The sequence below is a fragment of the Balaenoptera borealis genome (genome assembly GCF_965194805.1).
Source record: "Balaenoptera borealis genome assembly, chromosome: 9".
NCBI classification, from domain to species: domain Eukaryota; kingdom Metazoa; phylum Chordata; class Mammalia; order Artiodactyla; family Balaenopteridae; genus Balaenoptera; species Balaenoptera borealis.
This window is the reverse complement of record NC_138873.1, coordinates 49,076,285-49,099,746: the sequence shown is the minus strand read 5'-3', so window position 1 is coordinate 49,099,746 and position 23,462 is coordinate 49,076,285. Positions and strand designations below refer to the sequence as shown.

Here is a 23,462-nt window from a genome sequence, read left to right as displayed (position 1 = left end):
AATTTACTTGTACTCAGGTAAACCCCTTTGAGTGGAGTAGGCAGTTCTTTCTTCACTCTTGAAGGGAATGGGGAGAATGTAGCTGTCTGGAATGACCTCTGAACTCTCCTAGGTGTAATATTCCTCTTTATTTTTTAAAACAAGTCATGCTGTTGTTCAGTATTAAATAGCAAGATAAAGTTATATTATTGTAAATCACTTTGAAATTCTCTAAAATCTCACAAAATGCTTTTTTGGGGAAATAATTGTCTTCCTTTGCTTGTGCTGGCCTGATAGCTACCCTCCTCAGCAGAACTGATGACTTGCTTAGCAAAGCAGCCTGTTCATAGTCAGGACCCTTCTCTGGCTTGCTCTCTAGCTATTACTTTAACCCTCCATTTTCCCTTCACATTGCCTTCACATTCCCTTCACAATATTCTTATTGTTAAAGGAAGGATAGTTGTATTTATGCTTTTAAGGGTTAGATGTTCTGTCAAGTTAGTAATTGAGCTAGGTTTCTAGCTCAGACAAAACTAGTTATAAGCATAAGGCTGCTTTTTACTACCCACCCGTCTGCTCCCTGATCAGGAGAAACTGTATTCTGATTGCGGCTAGGGAAGACTGCTCTGTCTTTGAGATCTGACCCACAGATTTAGTCTATTCCTAGGAATATTTAAAAAAGAAAATTATTTATTTGGCTGCACCAGGTCTTAGTTTGCGGCATGCAGGATCTTTTTCTTTTTTTAAGTTTTAAAAATTAATTAATTACTTTATTTAAATTACTTTATTTATTTTTGGCCGCGTTAGGTCTTTGTTGCTGTGCGCGGGCTTCTCCAGTTGCAGCGAGTGGGGCTACTCTTCATTCTGGTGCACGGACTTCTCATTGCAGTGGCTTCTCTTGTTGTGGAGCACGGGCTCTAGGCACGTGGGCTTTCTCTAGTTGCGGTACCGGGGGCTACTCTAAGTTGTGGTGTGCGGGCTTCTCATTGCGGTGGCTTCTCTTGTTGCGGATCACGGGCTCTAGGCACGCGGGCTTCAGTAGTTGCAGCATGTGGGCTCAGTAGTTGGGGCACGTGGGCCCTAGAGTGCATGGGCCCTAGAGTGTGTGGGCTTCAGTAGTTGTGGTGCGTGGGCTCAGCAGTTGTGGTGCATGGGCTTAGTTGTTCCGTGGCACGTGGGGTCTTCCTGGACCAGGGATCGAACGCATGTCCCTTGCATCGGCAGGCAGATTCTTAACCACTTTGCCACCTGGGAAGTCCCAGGAGCGTGGAGTCTTAACTGAGGTCCCCAACCTTTTTGGCATCAGGGACTGGTTTCGTGGAAGACAGTTTTTCCACAGACGGGGGAGGGGGGATTGTTCAGGCGGTAATGCAAGCGATGGGGAGTGGCAGATGAAGCTTCGCTCACACCGCCCACTGCTCACCTCCGGCTGTGTGGCCGGGTTCCTAACAGGCCGTGGACTGGTACCGGTCCACGACCTGGGGGTTGGGGACCCCTGGTCTTAACCACTGGACCACCAGGGAAGTCCCTCAAATTAACTTTTATGATTAAAGTTATACATGTATGTAGTATAAAAGATCCAATTTCTGTAAGGCTTGTAATAGAAAGTAGCATTTCCCTGTCCCACTCCCCCTCACCCTGGGCATCCTGCTCCAAAGGCAACTGCTTTCAGCTCTTTCAGCTGTTTCTTGTGGTTACCTTCATATTTTTAAATGAAATGCTTATATGGCTATATTATGAATTTTCAAACTTATCTATAGACTTCCTTCTTTGGAAGATGAAGATTTAGCTCTTTTATTCTACCTCTTTTCTAATCCTTTTAATATAGACTGTATTACAGTTTTTGGTTAAATCATTTCAAAGGCAGAATAGCATAGTGGCAAAGAGTGAGGGCTCAGGGCTCGAATTCCAGCCTCACCATCCACTAGTTTTTTGTGATTTGGAGCAAGTTTTTTAATCTTAGTGCCTCAGTTTCCTCAAGAATAACCTACCTCATAGGATTGCTGTGGTTTTTTTTTTTTTCCTCTCAATTCTTTTTTTTTCTTTTTCATAGATCTTTATTGGAGTATATTTGCTTCACAGTACTGTGTTAGTTTCTGTTGCACAACAAAGTGAATCAGCCATATGCATACACATGTCCCCATGTCCCCTCCCTCTTGGACCACCCTCCCACCCACCCCTCTAGGTCATCGTGAAGCACCAGGCTGATCTCCCTGTGCTATGCTGCTGCTTCCCACTAGCTATTTTACAGTTGGTAGTATATATATGTGTGTGTATAGATATATGTCGATGCTACTCTCACTTTGCCCCAGCTTCCCCCTCTACCCCCCACACCCCGTGTCCTCAAGTACATTCTCTATGTTTATGTCTTTATTCCTGCCCTGCCACTAGGTTCATCAGTACCATTTTTTTTTTTTTTTAGATTCCATATATATGCATTAGCATACGGTATTTTTCTCTTTCTGACTTACTTCACTCTGTATGACAGACTGTAGTTCCATCCACCTCACTACAGATAACTCAATTTCGTTTCTTTTTATGGCTGAGTAATATTCCATTGTATATATGTGCCACATCTTCTTTATCCATTCATCTGTCGATGGACACTTAGGTTGCTTCCATGTCCTGGCTATTGTAAATAGTGCTGCAATGAACATTGTGGTGCATGACTCTTTTTGAATTATGGTTTCCTCAGGGTATATGCTCAGTAGTGGGATTGCTGGGTCATATGGTAGTTCTATTTTTAGTTTTTTAAGGAACCTGCATACTGTTCTCCATAGTGGTTGTATCAATTTACAATCCCACCAGCAGTGCAGGAGGGTTCCCTTTTCACCACACCCTTTCCAGCATTTATTGTTTCTAGATTTTTTGATAATGGCCATTCTGACCAGTGTGAGGTGATACCTCATTGTAGTTTTGATTTGCATTTCTTTAATGTTGAGCATTTTTTCATGTGCCTCTTGGCCATCTGTATGTCGGCTTTGGTGAAATGTCTATTTAGGTCTTCCACCCATTTTTTAATTGGACTGTTTGTTTTTTTGATATTGAGCTCCATGAGCTGTTTGTATATTTTGGAGATTAATCCTTTGTCCGTTGTTTCATTTGCAAATATTTTCTCCCATTCTGAGGGTTGTCTTTTCGTCTTGTTTATGGTTTCCTTTAATGTGCAAAAGCTTTTAAGTTTCATTAGGTCCCATTTGTTTATTTTTGTTTTTATTTTCATTACTCTAGGAGGTGGGTCAAAAAAGATCTTGACATGGTTTATGTCAAAGCGTGTTTTTCCTTTGTTTTCCTCTAAGAGTTTTATAGTGCCTGGTGTTATATTTAGGTCTTTAATCCATTTGGAGTTTATTTTTGTGTATGGTGTCAGGGAGTGTTCTAATTTCATTCTTTTACGTGTAGCTGTCCAGTTTTCCCAGCACCACTTATTGAAGAGGCTGTCTTTTCTCCATTGTATGTTCTTGCCTCCTTTGTCGTAAATTAGGTGACCATATGTGCGTGGGTTTATCTCTGGGTTTTCTATCCTGTACCATTGATCTATGTTTCTGTTTTTGTGCCACTACCATACTGTCTTGATTACTGTAGCTTTGTAGTATAGCCTGAAGTCAGGGAGTCTGATTCCTCCAGCTCTGTTTTTCTTTCTCAAGATTGCTTTGGCTATTTGGGGTCTTTTGTGTTTCCATACGAATTGTAAAATTTTTTGTTCTAATTCTGTGAAGAATACCATTGGTAGTTTGATAGGGATTGCATTGAATCTGTAGATTGTGTTGGGTAGTATAGTCATTTTCACAATATTGATTCTTCCAATCCCGGAACATGGTATATTTCTTCATCTGTTTATGTCATCTTTGATTTCTTTCATCAGTGTTTTATAGTTTTCTGATTACAAGTCTTTTGCTTCCTTAGGTAGGTTTATTCCTAGGTATTTTATTCTTTTTGTTGTGATGGTAAATGGGATTGTTTGCTTAATTTCTCTTTTTGATTTTTCATTGTTAGTGTATAGGAATGCCGGAGGTTTCTGTGCATTGCTGTGGATATTAAACAACTTAATAAGTATGGAGCAGCCAGAGTGTCTGGCACACAGTGAGTTTTAAGTAAATTTCAGCTATCATCATCATCATCGTCATCAATATCATTATGATCTATGGCCATCTAAATATCTCTCTTTGCATTTAAAGGATGGGGCTGGTGTGGTGGCATTTACAGTTGAAGTGGTCAGCTGTAAATCTCTCCTGCAGGCTTTACCCTGTAGGCTTGTATCCTGAATGGTCAGAGAATTTGGACCTCCTGAGGACAAGCCACTAGGAAGGAGGAGAGAAGCCCAGAAGGGAGCTGACTGAGCATGCTCAGTTCCTTCTACCAAAGGCACCTAGCCGATAGTCATCTTCCCCAGGAGTAGTTGCTGAGGGGTGGAGACAGGCCTTGTGTTGACTCGCCTGGGAAGCCCCTGAATGGAAACTAGAGGCTGGGGAATAAGGAAGGTTCCTTGTGGCAAGTCCCTACCCAAACAGTGTTAGGACAGATGCTTTTGTCCTATGGATACATATTTGTGATCTCTGCAACATATCTGCTTACTATGTAGCTTTTTGAAATTTGTAACATTTAAACACGCAAATGTGAGGTATGCTCCCAGGAGAATTATAAATCGGTGTTAAGTTTCTTTGCTCCTGTTTAACCAATTCCAACTATCAGGTGAGCTCAGGTAGGATCAGGTGATCTCAGGTAGCAACAGTTGAGGTAGTTTCTGGCTTATTTGTCTTCTCCAACAATAATTTTTCAAAATATAGAAATTGAGAAAGTGCCCCATGTTATGGAAACCTTTGAAAGAGAATTTAATATAAAGCAACTACATCTTCCCTGAGGAATACTTCTGGAAAAAGAAACTTAGCTTACATTCAGGTATATTGAGTAAGTTGCTGGCATTTTCAAACTAACTCATCATCTTCCCTTTCTCCACTCCCCAAATCCGTTCATTTTCTTTATTCTTAGACTCTGTCTCTGCCCCTCCCCGACTTTGTCACCTAGTCAGATCTCTTAAGCGTCAACCTTGTTGCCACTCCCTTCATCTTTTTATATCTAAAGAATCATAAGTTCTGTTGATTCCATCACTCACATCTCTTTGGTCTGTCCCTTTGGATACCCCACTACTTCTGAGTTCAGATCATTGCCATTTGTCACTTGTAGGAGCCTTCCTGCTGCCTCCCTTCCAATCTCCCCCATGAAGAGCCCGCTCTCCAACCTTGGCAGAGTGAAGTTTTTTAAAGGACCATCTGATAATGTGAATTCCCAGGTTGAATCCTAATGATGACTCCGTAACATCTAAAGGATAAAGTCTGTATTTGACAGGCATGGCTGTGCTGTGATTCTGGCTGCACCCTTAGACGACCACTTACTGATATTAATTTTGTTCATGCTTTTTCCCCTCTACTTGGAATGCTCCTGCATCCTCTCCCCATCCCCCCACCCCCCAATCCTTGCCTGATTAAGGCCAGTTCATCCTCCAAGACAGTTTGGGTGTTACCCTGAGGAAAGAGTGGATAGGTCTTTCCCTCCCATGTCTGGGGTGGGTACCCCTCCTAAATGGTCCCATAATACAAGTTTCACACCAGGGTCAGTTATCACACTGTACACTGTTCTGTCCTTGTCTGTCTCTTTTGATTATGAGCTTCTTGAGATTAGAGACTTGAGATCTCCAGTGCCCAGAAGTCTAGGACTCAGTACATGTTATTGCATGAATAAAGTTGTATTTCCCACTCATATTTGTCCATTTAATTTCCTGGACTCTACATGTAAAATGCTATATTTTTTCTCCATTAAATTTGATGTTGTTGCTTTCAATTTTTCTTTGTATGGATTTTGAGTCCTGATTTTGCCAACCAGCATGTCAACCATTCTTCCTAGGTTTTTGTTCCCTAGTTTTTTGCTCTGAATATATTTTAAGTGTTCCTGTTGACCATCATTAGTTATGATTTTAATTCTTGGTGTAGCTACCACTCTTACAGTTCCAGCAATTAAGAAAAGAGACAAAGGTTTGCCATGAAGGAGAAGAGGTGCACAGAATTGGGTGTAGGGAAAATGGATGTTTGAAGGGGATCTAATTAGGAAAGTATTTTTCTTGATAGTCTAGAAAATGATGGTCAGGTGAAAAACAGCTTATTTCCTTGCAATTTTGGAGAATATTTTTCAATATTTTATATTTGAATTTAGTAAAAAATGTTACTCTTAACTAAGTTTCCCACTGTAGGCCATTAATCCTGTTATTACTGCAAAGTTTAAACAACTGTAGTAATAATAGGATTATATGTGTATTAATTTATACTACCACATTCCACAAAGGATTTGAAGTAGTTTCAGAAGTATAAAACACTACACAAAATAAAATGGTAATATGGGAACAGAAAATAAGAAATCAGGAACCATTGAAAATATACGGTATGTGGGTAAGACCAGGGGGAAAATTGTACCTAATCCATAAGTCACAGGGCCTATGTTGTTGTAATGCAATAACAAATTTGGCTGTAAGCTTCCTGGCAACCAAAATGAAAAGGGAAGCACAGTGGAGGTGTACAGAGAAGAACGTTTACCTAGTACTCACGGAAGCCGAGTGTTCGCTAACTCTTAGCTTTTTGTAGGAAGCACTGAGTGATGAAGGAATGTTGGCATTACCCTTACAGTAGATGTAATAATGGATTTCATCAGGCAGTTTCTCTAAGTGTCTCCTGATGAAAGCCAAGACTATGACTTCAAGACACAGCTCTGAAAGCAGCTATACCAGAGGCCAGCGTGATCCAATCCAAGCTCATAGGTTCCAGGGCAGGCTGGATCCAAGGTAATGTGGAGGGTGCACTGTACAATTTTCCCAACTTCTTTACATATGCTTGCTTTCAACAGGTCTTTTGATAAGAGCTGTCTAGGAGTTTAGGACCTGTATTGTGGGTATGTTGAGGGACACTGGGTTAATCTCCTTTAGAGATCAAACAAGCAGACTGTCAGGTTGGCATCCTCTTGTGAAAACTGAGAACCTAATCAACACCCACATTTAGCCATATGACTAGCACACTGCCTATGGACGTGGGCTGGGGGATTTTATCTTCTACTTTAAACAGTGGTAAGGTTAGAAAGTGTTCATTACTCTTGGTGTAAGTTTTAATAAGAAGTGAGGAGCTTTGTATTAGAGGCCAGAATTGTGAATCTAAGTTAGGAGTGAAAAAAAAAAAATCCTCAAACTCAAGACTGTAAGTCTACTACTTTGAATTTCTCAGAGCCATCAATTAAAGGTGAACCCTGGAGACTTAGCCGTTGATATGGGTATGAGGCACCCATGTGTTTTAACTGTGGACTTTGTTACTTTTCATATATTAGGAGGAATGTGTGATACACAATTCCAGAAATCTCTGTAGTAGTGCTTAGAGTTATGTTACTTCAGTTCAGTGCTTCCCAGGCTAGGTGAATGGTTACGGGTGAGCATCCCTGTTGATTCCCTCAGTGCTTCTGAGTCCCATGTCCCCGAGCCATTGCCTCCAGCCATTGCCTCCAGCCATGAGCAGCCTTGTCCATCTTGCCTCAGTGGGCTGTACAAATGTTATTATTTTCTATGTATGCCATGACCTGGAAAATATGGGGAAGAGAAGTTTTAGTTCACTTTACATTTGGGTGAACAGTGTTGCTTTAAAGTTCTTTATAGAGTCTTGATATTATGAACAAGACAGAAAAATATGCTTATTTGGAGAAGTGATTTCCTTTCAAAGCATAAGTTCATTTCCCCTTTTACTTGTGTAACTTTCTGAGGTGAAAAGTAGGAGATTTTCAATGTAAAAATGGAAGGTACAGACAAGCAAGGGAGAAGGTTAGAATGACTCATGCAATAATGGATTAGAGTTGGAGATAACAGTACGAATTCATGTTTACTTTAATATAGATATGAATAGTTACATATAGAGAATATTTATAGATATGTGTATGTACATGGGTTAGTGTACATGCTTGTATTTCCTGCTCTGTCAGTTAAGCAGGCCTAGAAGCAACAGCACCTCTGTAGCAACAAGCACACCTAGCACCCAGGTCTTGGTTTCTAACACCATTCTCTAATACAAGGAACTAGGGCTCTTTATAGAAATAGGGTTGGAGCAGAAAATATACACAATGAGCCTGGAGCATGTTATAGTACCAGAAAGCCAGGAGGAAGTACTCAACAAACAAACAAAAAAACAAACCCAAAACAAAACCAAAAAAACCCTCACAAAAACCCACAAGAAAACCCTCCTCCACAATAATTGGGGTATGTCAAAGGGTGATGGGAGCCAACTGAAAGAGCTCCCAATGGCCAACCAAAAAAAGCAGTATTGGATTATAAGTCAAATTGTAAAATAAATATCCATGAGTCCAAATTGATATAAGTAAATGATTGAATAACTAAGTAAATGTAGGAGAATAGAAAAATCTCCCATGCAGAAGAATTCCAAATAATTTATGTAGGTAGATACTTTGCCCTCAAGGAAGTGGAGTATAATTCCCTATTCCTTAAATGTGGGCTGTGGTTAGTGACTTGCAAGAATGCAGTATGAAAAGGAGGAATAGAAGGTAAACTTTACAGTGGGAAAACCTGACAGATACTACCTCAGCCAGGTGATCAAGGTTAATGTCAAAAGTGATGTCATGTTAATACTATGGACTCTTGATATGAAGTGATGAAATGGCACTTCTGTGGTCTAACTTCTAAAAAACTCCTAACTGCAATCTAATGAGAAAAAAATCAGACAAATCCCAATTGAGGAATATTCTACAAAATATCTGATCAGTACTTCTCAATACTGTCAAGGTCTTCAAAAACAAGGAAAATGACAAACTGTCACAGTCAAGAGGAGCCTAAGGAGACATGATGACTTAAATGTAAGGTGGTGTCCTTGATGGGATCCTGGGACAGAAAAAGGACATTAGGTTAAAACTAAGGAAATCTGAATGAAGAATGGACTTCAGTACAGACTGAATAATGTACCATTATTGGTTCATTAATTTTGACAAGTGTACCATACTAATGTAAGATGTAACAGGGAAACTGGATGGGGAGTATATGGGCACTCTCTGTACTGTCTTCACGATTTTTCTGTAAATCTAACAATATTCTAAAATAAAATTCGTTTTTTTTTTTTTTTAGAAATTCACGTTTATTTATTTATTTATTTATTTATTTATTTATTTATTTTTGGCTGTGTTGGGTCTTCGTCTCTGTGCGAGGGCTTTCTCTAGTTGCGGCAAGTGGGGACCACTCTTCATCGCGGTGCGCGGGCCTCTCACCATCGCGGCCTCTCTTGTTGCGGAGCGCAGGCTCCAGACGCGCAGGCTCAGTAATTGTGGCTCACGGGCCCAATTGCTCCGTGGCATGTGGGATCTTCCCAGACCAGGGCTCGAACCCGTGTCCCCTGCATTGGCAGGCAGATTCTCAACCACTGCGCCACCAGGGAAGCCCAATTCGTTTTTAAAAAAGCAGAAAAGTCTCAAGTTTTGATCTTATGGGTGAGATAAGACTTGGGTGTTTTTATCTGAGAATGAGGTTTCTGAGAATTGTAGATACAAGTTAGCCAGGCAGTCAGTATGAGTGAAACCATAGAATATACCTCAAACTACTTGTATTGACACTTTTAAGGCAAATGTATGCCTTAGATCATAATCAGAACTATGATCCTAACTGCCAGCATTTAGGAATTTGTAGCCCCCAAAGGTGCTTTTCTCAACTGTAAGCATCATGAAATGCTATCGGTATACAGAAGTGATGGAGGAGGGGGAGGAATAACAGAGAGCTTTTCTGTTTTTTTTTTTTTTTAAACATCTTAATTGGAGTATAATTGCTTTACAGTGTTGTGTTAGTTTCTGCTGTATAAAAAAGTGAATCAGCTATATGCATACGTATATCCCCATATCCCCTCCCTCTTGTGTCTCCCTCCCATCCTCCTTATCCCACCCCTCTAGGTGGTCACAAAGCACCAAGCTGATCTCCCTGTGTGATGCAGCTGCTTCCCACTAGCTATCTATTTTACATTTGGTAGTGTCAATGCTACTCTCTTACTTCATCCCAGCTTACCCTTCCCCCTCTCCGTGTCCTCAAGTCCATTCTCTACGTCTGTGTCTTTATTCCTGTCCTGCTCCTAGGTTCATCAGTACCATTTTTTAAATTTTCGATTCCATATATATGTGTTAGCATACAGTATTTGTTTTTCTCTTTCTGACTTGCTTCACTCTGTATGACAGACTGTAGGTCCATCCACCTCACTACAAATAACTCCATTTCGTTTCCTTTTATGGCTGAGTAATATTCCATTGTATATATGTGCCACATCTTCTTTATCCATTCATCTGTCGATGGACACTTAGGTTGCTTCCATGTCCTGACTATTGTAAATAGTGCTGCAATGAACATTGTGGTACATGACTCTTTTTGAATTATGGTTTTCTCAGGGTATATGCCCAGTAGTGGGATTGCTGGGTCATACAGTAGTTCTATTTTTAGTTTTTGAAGGAACCTCCATACTGTTATCCATAGTGGCTGTATCAATTTACATTCCCACCAACAGTGCAGGAGGGTTCCCTTTTCTCCACACCTTCTCCAACATTTATTGTTTGTAGATTTTTTGATGATGTCCATTCTGACCTGTATGAAGTGATACCTCATTGTAGTTTTGATTTGCATTTCTCTAATGATTAGTGATGTTGAGCATCCTTTCATGTGTTTGTTGGAAATCTGTATATCTTCTTTGGAGAAATGTCTATTTAGGTCTTCTGCCCATTTTTGGATTGGGTTGTTTGTTTTTTTGATATTGAGCTGCGTGGGCTGCTTGTATATTTTAGAGATTAATCCTTTGTCAGTTGCTTCATTTGCAAATATTTTCTCCCATTCTGAGGGTTGTCTTTTCGTCTTTTTTATGGTCTCCTTTGCTGTGCAAAAGCCTTTACGTTTCATTAGGTCTCATTTGTTTATTTTTGTTTGTTTTTTTCAACAACAATGAGTCAACAAGGTAAAACAGAACCCCAATCTAAAAGAGGAAAAAAGAAAAAAAAAAGCCTTGTCTGTGGGGGTGGAGTTTAGGCAGGGGTGGGATTTAGGCAGGGTCCGGTTTTGGGTGGGGCGGGACCTAGGCGGGGCGAGGTTGAAGCATGGGACGCGGCCTCTCCTTAGGACCTGCGTGGAAGAGAGGCAGCATGTGGAAAGGAGGGCCTCTGGAGTGTGGAATTCCAGAGTTTGGAGGTAGGGCCCTGAGTGAGGCTGTGTGGGTGGGGTTTAGGCCCAGTGTATTGGAAGGGGTCTCGGAGTGTAGAGGTAGGGCCCTGGTGGGGGTGTAGGGGCGGGGCTTGGGTTCTGTGGGGCAGGAGGGAGGCTCTGAGGGCACAGGATTAGGCCCGGGAGCCCAACAGCCTTCCCGATGCCTAAGCGGACAGGGAAAGCACTGGCCCTGTTCCCTTCCGTTCCTTGGCGCCCCTCCCCCAGGGTTTCCCCCGTCACCACTGGACCCCTAACTGTGGGTGGGTCCCGCTGGGTGTAGGAACTCCTCCCCTCCCCTGGCCACCCCTCAGGGGTGCTGGTCCTGGAGGTCTGGCCTTTACTTTTGCTCCCCCTTCCCTTCCTCCAATTCCCTCAGGACCCGCACGGCTGGAGGGGACCTCGGTGGGCAGAGGGTCAGGCCTGGGATCTCAGCAGGCTCCTGGGGGCCCAAGTGGGCAGGGGAAGCCTGGCCAAGCTCCCTTTTGATCCTCTGCCCTCCCAATGGCCCCCCAATTTCCCCCTTCGGGTGTGGGATCCCTTCCCCTCCCCCAGCCACCCCTCAGGGGCACCAGTCCCATCCCGCCTCCACTTCTCTTCCCCCCTCACTCCCCCCACGCCCCACGTCCTACCCAGTCGCTGGGGGTTCCTCCCGTCCCCTTAGGTGTCTATGATCCCCCACTGGTGCCTGGTAGGTGCCCTAGTTGTGAGGAGACGTGAATTCCGCGTCCTCCTAGTTCGCCCTCTTGACTCCACTCCTTCTGTTGTATTCATGTTTTAAAAGAACTAGTAAGTGAGATTTGAAGGTTTCCGTTTTGCCAAAATAATGTCTCTCTCATTTTTTTTTTTTTTTTTTTTTTTTTTTTTGGTGGATAGGAAAGATTTTAATTTTATTTATTTATTTTTGGCTGTGCTGGGTCTTCGTTTCTGTGCGAGGGCTCTCTCCAGTTGTGGCAAGCGGGGGCCACTCTTCATCGCGGTGCGCGGGCCTCTCACTGTCGCATCCTCTCTTGTTGCGGAGCACAGGCTCCAGACGCGCAGGCTCAGTAGTTGTGGCTCACGGGCCTAGCCGCTCCGCGGCATGTGGGATCTTCCCGGACCGGGGCACGAACCCGTGTCCCCTCCATTGGCAGGCGGATTCTTAACCACTGCGCCACCAGGGAAGCCCAAAATGTATTCATTTGTTTATTTTTGGCTGTGTTGGGTCTTCGTTGCTGCACGCGGGCCTTCTCCAGTTGCGGAGAGGGGGGCTACTCTTCGTTATGGTGAGTGGGCTTCTCATTGCGGTGGCTACTCTTGTTGCGGAGCACAGGCTCCAAGCACGTGGGCCTCAGCAGTTGTGGCACATGGGCTCAGCAGTTGTGGCTCGCAAGCTCTAGAGTGCAGTCTCAGTAGTGGTGGCGCACGGGCTTAGTTGCTCCATGGCATGTTCCGTCTTCCCAGACCAGGGATCGAACCTGTGTCCCCTGCATTGGCAGGCGGATTCTTGTCTCTCTCATTTTTAAAGCAAGCTTTAAAATGGAGGGAGTTTGAAGTTGTTGTCTCTGTTTTTAGCCCTTTCCTGTAAAGCTATTTTGCCTCTGCTAGAATAACCTTTTGAGGATCTGAAAACTAACTTTATGTATCTTTTTTATTTAGTATTTCAAACAGAGGAATGTAGAGAATAATATAACAAATGCCTGTTCTATATAACTACTTAGTAGTCAGATTCTAGTGTTTTCTCCTTTTAAAAAGATGTAAAACATTACAGAATCAATTGTAGTCCCCTTTGTACCCTTCTCCATTCCTAATCTTTATCCATGCCTTCCCAGAGGTAATCACTATCCTGAATTTGCTTTTATTATTTCCATCATGTTTTATACTGTTACTTCATATGTGTGAGTCCATATTCCATTGTATATGTTAATACCCACATTTATTTATTTGTTCTAATGCTGATGGGCATTTAGGTTGTTTCCAGTTCTTTTACTATTACAGACAATGCTTTGGTGAACATTCTTAATCATGTCTCCTTGTGCACATGTGTTAGGTTTCTCTGGTGTACACACCTGGGAGTGGAATTGCTAGAATTTGGGTATGCACATCTTTGGCTTTTCTAGATGTTGCCAAATTACTGTTCACAATGGTTATTTCAATTTATGTTGGTTTGCATAAGAGTTCTTATTTTCCCATAGTCTCACTAAAACGTGGTGTGGTCAGACTTCTTAATTTTTGCCAAATTATGGTGATTTATTATTCTTTTAATTTGCATTTTTCTGATTGCTAATGAGCATCTTTGTAAATGTTAATTGGCCATTGTGTTTTCTCTTTTGTATATTTCCTCTCAACTCTTTTGCCTGTTTTTTTGCTGTGCTGTCTTTTTCTTAATGACTCATAGGCTATTTTTATAAATGCAAGATGATAATTTACTAGTGATATGTACTGCAGTGATCTCCCATTCTGTGGCTCATCTCTTCTTGCTTTGGTTCTAGTGTCTTTTGTTGCACAGAATTTGTATTTTAGTGAGGTCAGATTTTATCCATATTTTCCTTTATGATTTATGCTTATGTCTAGAAGTCCTTTTCTATCATGAGGTCAAGATTTTCTCCTTTATTTTAAGAGCCTTAAGTTTTTTTTTTTTTTTTTTTTTTTAGCTTTGTAATCTGGAATAAAAAGTTTTTTCCATTATTGAATTTTTTAATTTCAGTGACTATTTTTTTCATATCCAGGATTTCTAATGAATACATTTTTATGCACTTGTTTTAGTTTTGCTTGTTTCATTTTTTAATGTACTTGTTTTATTTTTGCTTATTTGTTTCATAATTTCTTATTTTCTAGAATGAAAATTATTCTTTTATTTCTTCGAAAGTTCTAAACATAGTTATTTTGGAGTGGTCAGATTGGTCTATAGAATTAATTTCATCTGGAGTGACTGTATTTGCTAATTGGTGATTTTGTTGGCTGTCTTAGCATTGGATTGGCTTCAGTTTTTTGGAATTTGAGTTTACAGAATCATTCTGAGTGGGAGGTATATTGTTTTGTTTGATTCTCTCCTTTTTTTACCCTCCCTACCTATCGGTTTATACTTTCTTCCACCTGGCTCCCTGAATTCTCAGTTTAGAATTAGGCCTTTTAAGTTTCTTGTTCCACAGTAACACTGAAAATCTTACAGACCCAGCCAGAGAGCCAGTGGGTACCTTGTTTCAGGGCCTGGTCATGAGGCTGAGTCTGTATCCTCCTCCTCCCCTAGAGGCTTGTAGGGTTTCAAATCTTTAATGTATATAGGAATCACTAACTTCTCACCTTTAGCCTCCTGTCACAAGGTGTGGGGGGAGTTCTGGCTCTCACCTCAGCCAGTGAGCTTGGCTCTCCTTTTCTATCTCACAGGGAGCACTTTTTGTCCTCTTTACAATTGCCAATGCCTGCTTCCTGACCTGGGCCCCAGAAGGCAGGCTCAACTTACTGCCCCATCCCTTTTTGCAGCTAGTCTGTAGCTCATGGCTAGGTGTTTGTTTGTTTGTTTTTGTCAGTATCCTTTTCTTTTTTAAAAAAATATTTTGACTGTATTGTTAATTTGTGTTTGGAACAGAGGATGAATTCGCTGTGTCATCTTGACTGAGGTCTAGATTTTGTAATTAAGTTAGATTGTGAGCTTCTCCGGGGAGGGATAGCTTTTCATCAAGCATGGTGCCTGGCTCTGAGCGCCTGGTGGGATTTTTCTATTTTTTTGAGGTGTACAATGTGTTTATTTTACATACATACATAGTGTGAAATGATTACCACAAATAGGTTAGTTAACACATCTATCATCTCACATAGTTAAAACTTTATTTTTGTGGTGAGCATTTTAGGATTTATGCTCTTAGCAACTTCCAAGTGTACAATAGAGTACTGTTAACCTATAGTCACCATGCTGTACATGTACATTTACAATATTATTTGAGTCCTGTCTTTTTTTTTTTTTTTTTTTTGGTTAGTCTAGCTAAAGGCTTCTCAGTTTTGTTTATCTTTCCAAAGAACCAACTCTTAGTTTTGTTAATCTTTTATATTGTTTTCCTATGCTCTCTTTTATTTCTTTGCTATTTAATGAAATTATTATTTTTAAAATTGAAGTATAGTTAATTTACAGGGTGTTAGTTTCTTGTGTACAGCACAGTGATTCAGATATATATACATGTGTATATATATATAGTTTCTAGTGTACAGCAGAGTGATTCAGATATATACATATAAATATATATTTCATATTATTTTCCATTATGATTTATTACAGGATATTGAATAAAGTTCCCTGTGCTATATAGTAGGACCTTGTTGTTTATCTATTTTATATATAGTAGTTTTTATCTGCTAATCCCAAACTTCTAATTTATCCCTCCCCCACCCCCTTTCCCCTTTGGTAACAAGTTTGTTTTCTATGTCTGTGAGTGTTTCTGTTTTGTAAATAAGTTCATTTGTATCATATTTTAGTTTCCACATATCAGTGATATAAGATGGTATTTGTCTTTCTCTTTCCCGTTTACTTCACTTAGTATGATAATCTCTAGGTCCATCCATGTTGGTGCAAATGGCATTATTTCATTATTTTTTATGGCTGAGTAGTATTCCATAGTGTATATATATACATACCACATCTTCTTAACCATTCATCTGTCGATGGACAGTTAGGTTGCTTCCATGTCTTGGCTATTGAAAATAGTGCTATGAACATTGGGGTGCATGTATCTTTTTGAGTTAAAGTTTTTGTTTTTCCAGATATATGCCCAGGAGTGGGATTGCTGGATCATATGGTAACTCCATTTTTTGTTTTTTAAGGAACCTCCATACTGTTCTCCATAGTGGCTGCACCAATTTACATTCCCACCAACAGTGTAGGAGGGTTCCCTTTTCTTTGGTGGATTATTTTTTTAAATTAAATAATTAATTAATTTTATTTTTGGCTGTGTTGGGTCTTTGTTGCTGCACGAGGGCTTTCTCTAGTTGCGGCGAGTGTGGGCTACTCTTCACTGCGGTGCACAGGCCTCTCATTGTGGTGGCTTCTCTTGTTGTGGAGCGTGGGCTCTAAGTGTGCGGGCTTCAGTAGTTGTGGCACATGGGCTCAGTAGTTGTAGCTTGTGGGCTCTAGAGTGCAGGCTCAGTAGGTTTGGTGCATGGGCTTAGTTGCTCTGTGGCATGTGGGATCTTCCTGGACCAGGGCTCGAACCCATGTCCCCTGCACTGGCAGGCAGATTCTTAACCACTGCTCCACCAGGGAAGCCCTGGTAGATGTTTTTTAATGAAGGACTCTTGGGCATGTCTTCTTATTCCTTTTTCCACCTGGAATCTCACCAAAGTTGCATAACCTTGGTAAGTTGCTAAATATCAATACCTCTTATCTCTTTTTCCCCCATCTTTAAAATGAACCTAATACCTCACAGCGTTGCCTGAGAATCTGATGACAGTTTTATGCAGGCGCTACCCATGGATTAGGAGGCATTTTATGTGTGTTAGTTCTCCTTCTATCTTTCCCCATCCCACCCTCATCAGTGATTAACAGTTTCCTTGGCAGAGCAAACAGTTACCTGTAATTGGTGTTGGATGTGTTCTATAAATGTCAGTTAGGTTAAGATGCTTGATAGTGTCATCCAGATTTTTATATTTAACTCAAAATTTTGGTCTTCCTGTTCTCTTAATTATTGAGAGTTCTGTGCTAAAATATACAACTGTGATTGTGGATTTGTCTAGTTCTCCCTTTAGTTCTGTCAGTTTTGTTTTGTGTGTTTGTCTTTTTATGATATCTGGTTTTTGTTGTTGTTGAAATCTTCCATATAGGTTTGTATTTTTTCCTTCCACTTTTATTGAGATGCACAGTGCTGTATGTCAGTTACAAGTATAAGGTATACAGCATAATGATTTGACTTACATACATCATGAAATGATTATCACAATTAAGTTCAGTGAACATCCACCATCTCATATAAATACAAGGTTTCTCTTTTTTTTTTTTTAAATGATTCCCTCTCCCCTTTTTTTTTTTTTTTTATTACCACAGTTCTTTTTTTTTTTTTTTTTTATAGCTACTTTATTTATTTATTTATTATTTATTTTTGGCTGTGTTGGGTCTTCGGTTCGTGCGAGGGCTTTCTCTAGCTGCGGCAAGCGGGGGCCACTCTTCATCGCGGTGCGGGGACCGCTCTTCATCGCGGTGCGCGGGCCTCTCACCATCGCGGCCCCTCCCGTTGCGGGGCACAGGCTCCAGACGTGCAGGCTCAGTAGTTGTGGCTCACGGGCCCAGCTGCTCCGCGGCATGTGGGATCTTCCCAGACCAGGGCTCGAACCCGCGTCCCCTGCATTAGCAGGCAGATTCTCAACCACTGCGCCACCAGGGAAGCCCTCTCTTATTTTTTTTGAAGAGCAGCATTATTGTATAATTGACATGAAATAAGCTACATGTTTAAAATATATAATTTGATGAGTTTGTCACATGTATACACCAGAGAAACACCACCACCACAGTCAAGATAGGGAACATATCCATCACACTCGGGTTTCTTTGTGTCTTTGGCAATCCCTCCCTCCAGATGCCTCCCCACAACCAGGTGAACACTGATATGCTTCCTGTCCTGTATATTAATTTGTATTTTTTAGAATTTTTTATAAATGGAATCATGCTTTATGTACTCCTTTTTGATCTGACTTTTTTCACTGAGCGTGATTATTTTGGTATTCATCCATGTTGTTGTACTTATTAATAGTTCACTCCTGGTTTTTTGGTGAGTAGTATTCCATTATATGAATATACCATAATTTGTTTATCCAGTCACTTATTTCTGGATGTTTGGATTCTTTGCAGTTTTTGACTATTAGAAATAAAGCAGCTATAAACATCTATACACAAGTTTTGTATGGACATATGCTCTTGTTTCTCTTAGGTAAATACCTAGGAGTGGAATGGCTGGGTCATATGATAGGGGTATATTTAACTTAAAAAAAATTCCTAAACAGTTCTAAGTGGTTGTGCAATTTTATATTCCCAGTAGCAGCGTATGACAGTCCAGTTGCTAAACATCCTTACCAACAGTTGGTATGATTAGACATTTTAGCCATTCTAATAGGTGTGTGTGTTTTTTCATTGTCATTTTAATTTCTATTTCCCTCATGACTAATGATGTTGAGCATCTCTTCAAAAATGCATATTTTCCATTTGTATAATCTTTTGTGAAGTGAGTATTCAAATCTTTTACCTATTTTTTTTAATTGGGTTGCTTGGTTATTGAGTTTTGAGAATTCTTTATATAATCTGGATACAGGTTTTTTGGTAAGATATATAAATTTGCCAATCTTTCCTCCCAGTTGTGGCTTGTATTTTCATTCTTTTAACAGTGTCTTTCAAATAGAAGTTCTTAGTTTGGCTGAAGTGAAGTTTATCAGTTTTTTCTTATGGACTATTTTTTTTTTTTTTTTAATATTCATTCTTCCCTCCCTCCCTCACTCCCTTCCTCCCTCCTTCCGTCCCTTCCTTCCTTTTTTCATTGGGTCTTCATTGCTGCACCCGGGCTTTCTCTAGTTGTGGCAAGCGGGGGCTACTCTTCCTTGCGGTGCGCGGACTTCTCATTGTGGTGGCTTCTCTTGTTGCGGAGCATGGACTCTAGGCACGTGGGCCTCAGTAATTGTGGCATGCGGGCTCAGTAGTTGTGACTCACGGGCTCTAGAGCGCAGGCTCAGTAGTTTAGGCGCACGGGCTTAGTTGCTCCGCGGCACGTGGGATCTTCGCGGACCAGGGATCAAACTGTGTCCCCTGCATTGGCAGGCGGATTCTTAACCACTGTGCCACCAGGGAAGTCCCTGGATTATGTTTTTTCTGTTGTATCTAAGAAATCTTTGCTTAACCCAAGGTCACAAAAGATTTTCTTCTAGACATTTTATACTTCAGTTTCACATTTCAGTTTTGTGATCCATTTTGAGGTAATTTTAAAATATGGTATAAGGTAGGGATCACATTTCCTTCCTGTATTTCTGAAGCTCTGTTATATTAGGTGTACATAAGCTTGACATTGTTATATCTTCCTGATGTGTTGAGACTTTTATCATTATGAAGTAGCCCTCTTTGTTTCTTGTAATACTACTTGTCTTGAAGTCTATTTTGTCTAATATTAGTACAGTCACTCCAGCCTTCTTGGGGTTATTATTTACATGACATATCTTTTTTATTTCCAAGTTATTTGTGTATTTATATTTAAAGTGCATCTCTTTAAACAGAATATAATTGATTCTTGATTTTTTTTTATCCAGTTAGACAATCTTGTCATTTGATTGGAGTCTTTATTTAATGTCATTACTGATATGGGCATATTTAGGTCTGACATTTTGCTATTTGTTTTTTATATGTCTCATCTGCCTCTTATTCTTCTGTTCTTTCTCTTCTTCCTTCCTTTCATTAATCAACTAATTTTTAGTAATCAATTTTAATTTCTCTATTGGCTGTCGAGCTGCATCTCTTTGCATTTTTTAAAGTGCTTTCTCTAGGGATTACAACATACATCTCAATGTATTTTAAGTTGATATGAAATTGCTTCAGATGAAATATAGGAATCTTGTGGCAGTATATTTTTGTTTACCTTCATCTTTAGCGCTGTTGTCGTCATGTATATAATACATCTTTATACGGTGTTATAATTTTTGCTTTAAATAGTCATATATCTTATAAAGAAATTAGGAGAAAACAGTGTGTTGTGTGTGTTTGTATGTTTCAGTCCTTCCTTTGGACCCAAATTGCTAGCTGGTATCATTTCCCTTCAGTCTATAGAACTTTCTTTACGATTTCTTGCAGTGGAAATCTGGTGACACAGTCTCTCAGTTTTTATTATCTGAAAATATCTTTATTTTGCCTTCACTTTTTGAAGGCTAGTAGCTGGTTGTAGACTTCATGATTGACAGTTTATTCTCTTTCAGCACTTTTAATATGACAGTTCCAGTGTCTTCTGTCCTCCATTAGTTCTTATGAGAAGCCAACTGATAATGGTATCATTGTTCTCCCTCGGTATGTCGTTTTTCTCTGGATGCTTTCAGAATTGTCTCTTTATCTTTGGCATTCAGAAGATTAACCATGATGTGCTTAGGAATGGTTTGCTTAGAGTTTATACTGCTGGCATTTCTCTGAGCTTCTTAGATTTGTAAGTTAATGTTTTTTTTTGTTTTGTTTTTGTAAATTAATGTTTTTCACAAAATTTGTGATTTTGGGGTGGGGGGCATTATTTCTTCATATATCTTTTTCTGCTCTTTTTTCTTTTCTTCCTTCCTTCCTTCCTCCCTCCCTCCCTCCCTTCCTTGTCTTTGTTGCTGCATGCGGCTTTCTCTAGTTGCAGTGAGCGGGGGCTACTCTTCGTTGTGGTGCACGGGCTTCTCATTGCGGTGGCTTCTCTTGTTGCAGAGCACGGGCTCTAGACGCACGGGCTTCAGTAGTTGTGGCTTGTGGGCTCTAGAGCACAGGCTCAGTAGTTGTGGCACACGGGCTTAGTTGCTCTGCGACATGTGGGATATTCCCGGACCAGGGCTCGAACCTGTGACCCCTGCATTGGCAGGCTGATTCTTAACTTACTGCGCTACCAGGGAAGACCTTCTGCTCTTTTCTCTTTCTCTCTTTTCTAAGACTTCAGTTATATTTATGTTGGGCCTCTTGATTTTTTTTTTATGATTTATTTATTTGTTTTATTTAGTTTTGGCTGCGTCAGGTCTAGTTTTGGCACGCGGGATCTTCGTTGAGGCATGCAGGATCTGTCGTTGTGGCACATGGGCTCTTCCTTGTGGTGCGCGGGCTTCTCTCTAGTTGTGGCATGTGGGTTTTCTCTTCTCTAGTTGTGGCGTGCAGGCTCCAGGGTGCGTGGGCTCTGTAGTGTGTGGCACACGGGCTCTAGTTGAGGTGCATGAGCTCAGTAGTTGTGGCATGCAGAGCTGCCCCGCGGCATGTGAGATCTTAGTTCCCTGACCAGGGATCAAACCTGCGTCCCCTGCATTGTAAGGTGGATTCTTTACCACTGGACCACCAGGGAAGTCCCCGGGCCTCTTGATTTTTGTCCTACAGATCTCTAAGACTTTGTTCATTCTTTTTCAATATTATTTTTCTCTCTTTTCTTGGATTGGGTAATTTTTGTCTTCAAATTCCCAGATTCATTGTTAAGTTTTATCTCCAAGTTGCTAGTGATCCTATTGAAATGCATTTTTTTCAGCTGTTGTACTTTTCACCCCTAGAATTTCCATTTTTTTCTAGTTTACATTTCACTGTTGAGATTCACTATCTGTTCACTCAATAAGACCATATTTTAACTTACTTTGAAAATATTATCCTTTAATACTTCTAACATAATTGTAATAGACGTTTTGTAGTCTTTGTTTTCTGAATTCAACATCTTAGTCCATTCAGAGTCAGTTAATATTGATTACCTGTTTCTTTGCATGTCTAGTAATTTTAGGTTCAATACTTGGACATTGCAGATAATATTTGAAGCAACTCTTATTCCATTGTATTCTTCCAAGGGTTATTGAGTTTTTGTTCTTAGGAGGCAGTTAGTTTGCCTGGACTCAGACTGCAAAGTCTGTCTCTCTGTGCTAGGTAGCAGCTGCTATCTCTGTTCAGTTCATACAGTTTCCAACTGTTGCTTTTCTTCTTTTTCTCCATCTCTTGCTTTTGTTTAGTTTGACCCCTTACTAGTCTACCCAGCACCTGCATAGTTTGTTGATCCTCAAGAAAGCCCACAAACTTGTAATTCTTATTTCTTCCAGTTTCAGCTTCTCAAGTGTAAACTCTCCTCTAACTTCTGTTTTTAGACATTTTCCAGTGTGTTTAAATAAGTCCCCCCCCCCCCACAGTTATTATCTGCAGGAGGATTTACTTGACCACTTCACTCCGATGCCGTTAACAGAAGTTGATAGCAAATAATTTAAAAACCACTCCTAAGTGACATTTAACTACCAAATAACCTTTAGGGTGGCAATAAAATGGTCAAATCAAGTACAATTTACTCATTCCTAAATTGTGTAGTTGCCAGACAACACCATGCTCCAAAAGTCATTGGGACTTTGTTAAATACTATTTTGCATTTTAATCTCAGTTTTGATATGTTGTTTCATTTTATTTGAGGCTATTAGACCAAGGATCAGATATTATAGAGCAAAGCTGTCTTGAAAGAGGCCAAGATCAAGTGGAAATGGGGGTTGAATCTCTCAAAACAGGGCAAAAGAATATTTATCAACCTTAAACTAACTATAGTCAATCTTCCCTGTTGGTGTTTTCAATTGTAAACACTTTGTCCTTGCAATCATTTACATCTGCATAATTATAACACCTTTGTTTTACTTAATATGCAAGTAAAAATCTTTTAAAATATTAAACCTAACCACTTTCTCCGAGTGATTTGCATTCTCCTTTGGCCATGCACTGAGAGCTGAGGATTTGTTCTCAGTATGGAGTTGGAAACAAAGAGGGTCTGGATAGGGAAATTGGAAAGCTGATTGTTATTTTTTAAAAAAGATTTCCCAACCTGGCTATTTTTTGGATGTTTATCTCTGTAACATCAAACACGCACACATTCAAATAAGAGTATACAAGCACATTCTAAAGCCTTTCTTTATTCTTTTTTTTTTTTTTTTAAGGGAAATGGGCTTTTGTGTTATAGCTAACTTGAATCATAGAGGAGTGCCAACAACCTCAAAATCAATTCCTAAGATACATGTGTACGCCACTCCTCCAACAGCAGTAAATATATAAAGTACAATTCATTGAGAAATACCTAATGAGAAAGAGGTCTACTATGAAGTCATTAGCATTTTAAAATGTATCCATATTTTATCACTAACATACATTTGAAAAACAGTATTGCAAATGTGAAGAAGGTACAACAGTCTGTAACAATGTTTGCTGATTAGGGATTCCAAGCTGGTAAAATTTCAGGAGATCTTTAAGTCCTTCTTCATTACATATTTTTTGACATCTGTGTTTTTTAAGATGATTAGCACATTCTATATGGTGTTCTGGTTGGACCTATATTTGCATATATGTTACTAGATGGAAATTATTGGAAGGTAGAGAAATCTTTTAGTTGTTTTTATATTCTCAGCAGCCTAGGATAGTGCCTAGAACATAATAGGCACTTTTACTCGGAAAAGTTGTTATTCCATATTTTAAATAGTACCTCTTCCATTGAAAAATATTTGCTCTTCAACAACATTAGGAAACCCTGTGTGGGTGTTTGGTTGAATTACATAGAGGGATTAGGGC

The 23,462-nt window shown here is 40.1% G+C and overlaps 1 protein-coding gene across 1 annotated transcript in view; it reads left to right on the top strand.

Moving 5' to 3' along the window:
• Nucleotides 1-23,462, top strand: part of SLC16A10 (solute carrier family 16 member 10) — a 137,274-nt gene that overhangs the window by 53,339 nt on the left and 60,473 nt on the right.